We start from the raw sequence: 6,979 nt of genomic DNA, 5'->3' as shown, positions 1-6,979 counted from the left end.
TGGATCCTAAAAACACAAACATTGCAAATGATATTTAGTTCTGGTGAGAATATGATAAAAAGATAAAATAAAGTAAATAAATGCAGAAAAAGTAAAATAAGATAAGAAAATTGTGGGTTGCGTCCCAAGCAGTGCTTGTTTAACGTCGTTAGCTTGACGATCGGAACTTATACATCTGTCATAAGAATTGGTGGATCTATCAGAGTGTGGTTGGAGTAGTATGTTTGAATGTTTCCTCCTTCATAGAGCTTCAGTCTTTGCCCATTTACAATGAATGGACTACAGGTTTCGTTCTTGATTTCTATAGCTCCGGATCTCATAATCTTAGATACTTTGAATGAGCCAGTCCATCTTGAACGCAGCTTCCTAGGGAAAAGTCGTAACCTAGAATTGAACAGGAGAACAGGGTCGCCTATATTGAAATCTTTTTTCACAATTCTTTTGTCATGCCAGGCTTTGGTTCTCTCTTTGTATATTATGGCATTCTCGTAGGCAGATTGCCTGAGTTCTTCCAGTTTGTGGATGTCAAGGATACGTTTTTCACCAGCGGTCAGGTAATCCAAATTCAATGTTTTAATGGCCCAATAGGCCTTATGCTCTTCAAAAGGTAAATGACAGGATTTTCCATAGACTAGTTGGTAGGGAGTTGTTCCTATAGGGGTTTTAAAAGCGGTTCTGTTGGCCCATAATGCTTCTTGGAGCTTCTGAGACCAGTCTTTTCTAGATAAAGAAACAGTTTTTTCTAGAATTTGTTTTATCTCCCTATTGGATACTTCTACTTGGCCACTAGTCTGTGGGTGGTATGGTGTTCCTACTCTATGCCTAACTCCATATTTGCTTAAACGTTTATCAAATATTCTCGATATGAAGTACGATCCTCCATCGCTTATGACTAAACGGGGTGTTCCAAATCTGGGGAATATATAGTTTTTAAATAACTTGACACCACTCTAGTGTCGTTTGTGGGTGCAGCTATAGCTTCAATCCACTTAGACGCTGTCATACGGTGAACTGACTTGGGGTGTTTTGCTTTTTATCGCAATGTCGCGGATAGCAAGAGTCGCCACCGACTTTTCTTTTATCCAATAAGGAAAGGTGGAAAAGAACAGGAAAGACCTCAATAGATTTTGGGTTCGGGAGGTACATTATACAAAGGGAAGGTATTAGCACCCTTTGTATCCATGGTTATCCATGGGCTCTTAATTGCTGGATCACTTATATTTTTGTCTGAAAAAGTGTTGGTGAATTGCTTAAAAAATGTTTGAAAGAGAGTTTAACTTTGTAATGATTCTCGTATGAATGTATACAAAGTATTTATCTCTTTTGATTTTGAAAATGGTTTAGAAAAATATAGCTCGGTAATGATTCTAGTATGAATGTATACCAAGTGGTGATTTTCTAGGATTTGTAAAGTGTAAAGTGTGAAGGGTGGAAAATGTTTTAGGTTATGATCCAGTAATTGAGAGTTATACCTTCCTGAGGTCGTTATGGGCATTTCCTATCCTTATGAGGGTAAAACTGTCCTTACTATTGAGAAGTAAGTAGTTTTATCCTTTGGATGTTTAAGGGTCATCGTAGGGTCATCGATAGGTCATTGAAGGCAACAGTTGTAAGGATACCTTAGCATTTGCAGGGACGATCATCATTTAACCGTAGGCTACACCGAAGGGTCATCGAGGGACAAAATCGTATTTTCGGAGGCAACATCCGAGGGACTATGATTTATTTTATGATGATTTAATCGAAGGGTCTTCGCTAAGTGTATCCCTACATTCGCGAGACATGACCGTTATACCGTAATACCGTAAGGCAGCAAAGAGAGGTCCAAGATCACATATTTAAAGGCCGTATTTTAAAGTCAATTAGGTGATTTAAGGTGAATCTCCACATTAAAATCAATACATTAAAATTAATACATTAAAATTAATACATTAAAATTAATACATTAAAATTAATTATTTAAAATTAATTAGGTAATTTAGGGTGAAAATCCACAAGGGTATCCCACAAATAAAGTGGAATACCTAGCCGGCCGTTTCTTCGGGAATATGTGAACCGTTACAAAATTCAGCAAACGGGTTAAAATACCGAAATAAAGTGCAATTGAAAATTGCACCACAAAATGAACACAACAGTCATAAAAATCAGGCCAAATAATGCAGAACTGTAACAAATCTTGGTTAGATAAACATAAGGCAGAACATAAAAGAAACAAAACAGCCACTGTCTCGTTCGCCCCTGCTTCGCCTAGCGAGGGCTTAGCGAGTGCTCGCTTCAGGCTCGCTTAGCGATGTGCTAGCGAGCGGCCACGGGTTTTGAATTTCAGAACAATACAATCTCAACCTGCTGCATGGCTTATGGCATTCAATTACAGAAATAGCATGGTCAAATATTCAGGGTATTCAGGCATACTTAAATTCATATATGAAATCATATTACATATCCGAAAGTTTAATCATGATGCCTTATATATGTAAAGATTATCGATTAGAAGCATAAAACATTAGTGATAGGCAAACCTGTTTGTAACTGAGCTTGGTATCGAATGGAGTTGGGCGGCGGTAGCTTCGGAGCGGATGAGCGGCCTTCAGGGTTTCTTTACTCGGAATGCTCTGAGTTAATCTCCCGGGTTTCTATGCCAGGGTTTCCGTCCGTCTTCCTCTCTGTTTTTCGTTCTCCTTTTCATTACTGAAGTGCTGGTATTTATAATGCTCTTTTTCATGACCTAATGGGCTCAGAATGAAGCCCGAAATTTTCTGTTGTCTGTCAGCTTCGCTAGGCGAGCTGGTAGCGAACGCGTAGCGAACGTTCGCTAGGCGAGCGTGTAGCGAACAGGCCAGTTTGGGCCATTTTCTGGATTGGACCATTCGTGAGCTGGGCCTTTGTTCCTTTAAGATCAGTGTCATAAAAATGAGTCGGAATGCCCTGCAAAATGTCTTAAAATATTAATGGGCAAATTTTAGGGTATGACAGCTGCCCCTGTTCAATATTCTTGAACCGAGAGAGTCAGAATGGTATGTACGCCATTCGTGGTCTGGAGGTGGAAGATTATTGAACACTTAGAACGCCCCAAAAATTTGCTTGTCAATTAGTTAGTCTTGATGGAGATGGGCTTAAAGATGCCATCTAGGAAGTTTGATGATGAGAGCTTCAGAGTGCGTCGTGCGTTAGAAGATATCTGAAGTCATGGGTGTCACTGGGTCATACGCCAGACCGTATAGTGAGTCATTCGTTAGGCCGTCGACTTCACTGGGGAGTTAGAATGGGTCATACGCCGCTGGGGATAACAGATCAGAATGGATCATACGCTAGATCGTATCTGAGTTGCAGAATGGGCCGTCTGTTAGGCTGTATCTGACGAAAAGTAGTCGTACGCTAGACTATACCTCGGGATGTACCGTACGCTAGGTAGTATCTGAGGAATGAAGATCCAAATGGGTCGTACGCTAGACCGTATTGTTGGAGGAGTAATATGTTGTGCCGAATCAAAATGAGATAAGAATCCAAATGAGTCATACACTGCTGGGGATAAAGGATCAGAATGGACCGTACGTTAGATCGTATCTGAGTTGCGGAACGAGCCGTCCGTTAGGCTGTATCGTTACTGGGGGTGAAGGATCAGAATGGATCGTATGCTAGATCGTATCTGAGTTGTAGACTGAGTCGTCCGTTAGGCTATACCTGGTGATGAAGGGGGTAGTCATATGCCAGACTACACTTCAGAATGTACCGTACGCTAGGTAGCATTTGAGGGGATGAACATCCAAGCGGGTCGTAAGCTAGACCGTCTCTGAGTAGCAGAACGAGCCGTCCGTTAGGCTGGATCTGATGATGAAGGGGGGTAGTCATACGCCAGACTACACTTCAGAATGTACAGTATGCTAGGTAGCATCTGAGGCCTTGAAGGTCCAAGTGGGTCGTATGCTAGACCGTATTGGAGTTGTTGAAGGTCGGAATGGATCGTACGTTAGATCGCATCTGAGTTGAAATAGTCATATGTTGAGCTGAATCAGCATGAACCGTACGCTAGGCTATATCTGATAGTATTTGTATATGTTGTATTTGCAATAAATGTCTGGGATGGGCTTATAGATGCCATCGTTAGGAGGAGGTCAGAATGAATGTTGACATGGAGTATATCTGAAAGATGTAGTTGAATCCTGAACGTAATTGATGAGGATGTCCGTCTGAATGGACCTTTGTTTTGACTGTATCAGGGGAATAATTAACCTGAAAAATAAAGTTAGCTTCATGCCATGTCATGATGCATGAGATGTTTTATGCTTCTGAAACTAAATGCGAACAATGTATGCATGCGTATGTTGTGAAATGATGTAATGAATGAATTATGCGTCTGAAATAAATGCGAACATTGTATGCATGTATATGTTATGAAATGAATGAATTATGCGTCAGGGGACTCTACTGGGGAAAATAAATCTCAATCTTCTGGTTGGGAGATACTGGTATCGATGACCCTTTCTTAGTCGGGGATGCTTGATTTCTGTCTGATGGTAGAAATGTTCAACAGAAGCCTGGCTGGGGGTGGAAGAGATGACCCATTTGTCCAGTAATGCCACTCTCTTCTGGGAATGACTGGCTTTACTGGGGAATAGGATTAGCAACGGATTCATTGGAAAGCATGATTAGACCTTCTCCTCGATCCTGAAGCCTAGTAGTAATCGCTATTTCTATTTTGTGCACGCATTTTTGGTAAACATTGATCATATCCAAATGCATATATTAATTCAAATTAAATCAATGGACGTTTATGCAAACAAAACAGAGAAAGTAAAGCAAAAGCATTTTTTTTTTTGAAACTAAAATTATATTGATTTCGAAAGAGGGCCTATAAACAGGCAATTTGTGTACAAGGAGACAAAAATCCTAGTAAGAGGAAATTGTCAAGAAAACAAAGAGAAAGCTATGCCGAAAACGTCCTATTGACTTTAATTCCACTACTGTCATTATGTCTTCAAGCATCTCATCTCCTGCTGTCGGATAGAAGTGATTAGCTTGTTCAGTCCTTTGAACTTGGATGAAGCTGTCTGAGAACGGGACATAGTCACACGCTTTGATCCCTAATTTTTGCCTGGACCGCCTTTTCAGGTTTTCAATCCACCAGGATACCCCTTTTTGCCCAAGCCGCCTTTTCAGGTTTTCGACTTGCCGGGTGTACATTTTTTTATGTTTATCCCTAAATTTTGCCCGAACCCTTTTGGTTCGCCGGGATGCCCTTACTTTTGCCTAGATACGTCGACCTAGCGGGTCTCTTTTATGCGTAGTATTTTTTGACTATGTCTGCGTTCACGGGATGCGGGAAGTCTTCGCCGTCCATTGTAGCTAGTATCATGGCTCCACCAGAGAATACCTTCTTAACTACAAACGGCCCTTCGTACGTGGGAATCCATTTGCCTCTGGGATCACCTTGTGGTAGAGTGACGCGCTTTACCACCAAGTCGCCAATTTGATACACCTGTCTCTTGACTCTTTTGTTAAATGCCTGGGTCATGCGTTTTTGATATATCTGTCCATGACAAACAGCCGCAAGTCTCTTCTCATCAATCAAGTTTATCTGATCGAGTCGAGTCTGAATCCATTCATCTTCATCTAGGCCCGCCTCTTTCATGATTCTTAGAGAGGGAATCTGAACTTCCACTGGTAAAACGGCTTCCATTCCGTAGACTAAAGAGAAAGGAGTTGCTCCTGTCGAAGTGCGTACTGAAGTGCGATAACCGTGAAGAGCAAACGGTAACATCTCATGCCAGTCTTTGTACGTCACCGTCATCTTTTGTATGATCTTCTTGATATTCTTATTAGCGGCTTCTACAGCGCCATTCATCTTCGGTCGGTACGGAGAAGAGTTATGGTGTTTTACGTTGAACTGCGTGCAGAGTTCAGTAATCATCTTGTTGTTCAAATTAGTACCATTGTCGGTGATAATCCTTTCAGGGATACCATACCGACAAATAAGACTATTCTTGATGAACCGTGCCACCACATTCTTGGTGACAGAAGCAAATGAGGCGGCCTCTACCCACTTTGTAAAGTAATCAATAACGACAAGGATGAAGCGATGTCCATTAGAAGCAGTAGGTTTAATCTCCCTAATCATATCAATGCCCCACATTGCAAAGGGCCAAGGTGCGGTCAACACGTTCAATGGAGCAGGAGGTGCATGTACTTTATCCGCATAGATCTGGCACTTGTGACAGGTTCTGGAGTGATGGTGGCAATCAGCTTCCATGGTGGACCAATAATACCCTGATCTCAGAATCTTCTTGGCCATCGTATGTCCACTAGAATGAGTCCCAAAAATACCGTCGTGCATATCTCCCATAATCTTTTCTGCTTCCTTTTTATCCACACAGCGAAGCAAAGTTGAGTCATGATTACATTTGTATAATACTCCATTACTCAGAAAGAACTTAGCGGAGAACTTCCTCAGGAATTTTTTGTCATTGATGGATGCCCCTTCAGGGTATTCCTGAGCTTCTAAATATCTTTTTACTTCGTGGAACCAAGGTTTTTCCCGTACTCCCTCAGTGTTAAGTTCATAACAGTATGCCGGTTCATCTAGTCGCTCAATGGTGATCCTGGGAGCTTCATTGTCCCATCTAACTCTGAACATAGATGACATGGTAGCTAATGCGTCTGCCAACTGATTCTCTTCTCGTGGGATATGTTCGAATGTAATCTCTTCAAAGTATGGGATTAATGTCATCACCCGTTCTCGGTAAGGGATGAGATTCGGATGCTTAGTGTCCCATTCTCCTTTGATCTGACTGATTACTAATGCTGAGTCTCCGTACACACTCAAAAACTTGACCCGCCGGTCTATAGCAGCCTTGAGTCCCAAAATACATGCTTCATACTCAGCCATATTATTGGTACAATGAAAACATAGTCTAGCAGTGAAAGGCGTATGGTAACCCTCGGGAGAAATGATTACCACACCAACACCATTGCCCAATGCATT

This window comes from Lathyrus oleraceus, chromosome 3 (assembly GCF_024323335.1).
Source record: "Lathyrus oleraceus cultivar Zhongwan6 chromosome 3, CAAS_Psat_ZW6_1.0, whole genome shotgun sequence".
NCBI lineage: Eukaryota > Viridiplantae > Streptophyta > Magnoliopsida > Fabales > Fabaceae > Lathyrus > Lathyrus oleraceus.
The sequence above is the reverse complement of the archived record's forward strand: the minus strand, read 5'-3'. Positions refer to the sequence as shown.